The following is a 576-nucleotide window of genomic DNA, read 5'->3' on the forward strand; positions in this document are numbered from 1 at the left end:
CAGCCCCCTGGGACGGCCCCGCCCCGCGGGGGATGCCCTCCCTCCTGGAGACACCTGCCCGCAGTTCTGCTCCAGCCACTCCATGCCCGACGTCCAGGAGCACGTCAGGAACGGCCCACGGGCCCACACGTACAAGCGCGAGGAGGGCTACCTCCTGGACGATTCCCACTGCGTGGTGTCCGACAGCGAAGGTAATGGCTGTGGGGTGATGGCTGCGTGCCCAGCACAGGGCCTCCCACCCCTGGGTCCTGGGCCCCGATCTGTCCCCGGGGGTTCTGGCCTGGCGCCTCCTTCCCGGGCCTCTACCTTCTCCACCTGCACCCTGGCCTGGCTGTGGGGGGGGCAGGTCCTAGTGTTGCTGGTGGCCGTGGTGCCTGCCTTGGTGTCCTTGCATGGCTTGTGCGAGGCCCCCGCCGGCCCGGGTGATGCTGTTCTGCTTGGTCTCTGCAGCGTATCACCTGGGCCAGGAGGAGACGGACTGGTTCGATAAGCCCCGGGACGCCCGCTCGGACCGCTTCCGGCACCACGGGGGCCACGCAGCCTCCTCCTCCCAGAAGCGCGGCCCCGCCAGGCACA

At 70.1% G+C, this 576-nt stretch overlaps 1 protein-coding gene across 1 annotated transcript in view; it reads left to right on the forward strand.

Moving 5' to 3' along the window:
- APEH (acylaminoacyl-peptide hydrolase) overlaps nucleotides 1–576 on the forward strand; it is a 27,615-nt gene that overhangs the window by 9,778 nt on the left and 17,261 nt on the right. The gene's annotated exons all lie outside the window — the stretch shown is intronic.

This window comes from Myotis brandtii, unplaced genomic scaffold, assembly GCF_000412655.1.
Source record: "Myotis brandtii unplaced genomic scaffold, ASM41265v1 scaffold207, whole genome shotgun sequence".
Classification (NCBI taxonomy): domain Eukaryota; kingdom Metazoa; phylum Chordata; class Mammalia; order Chiroptera; family Vespertilionidae; genus Myotis; species Myotis brandtii.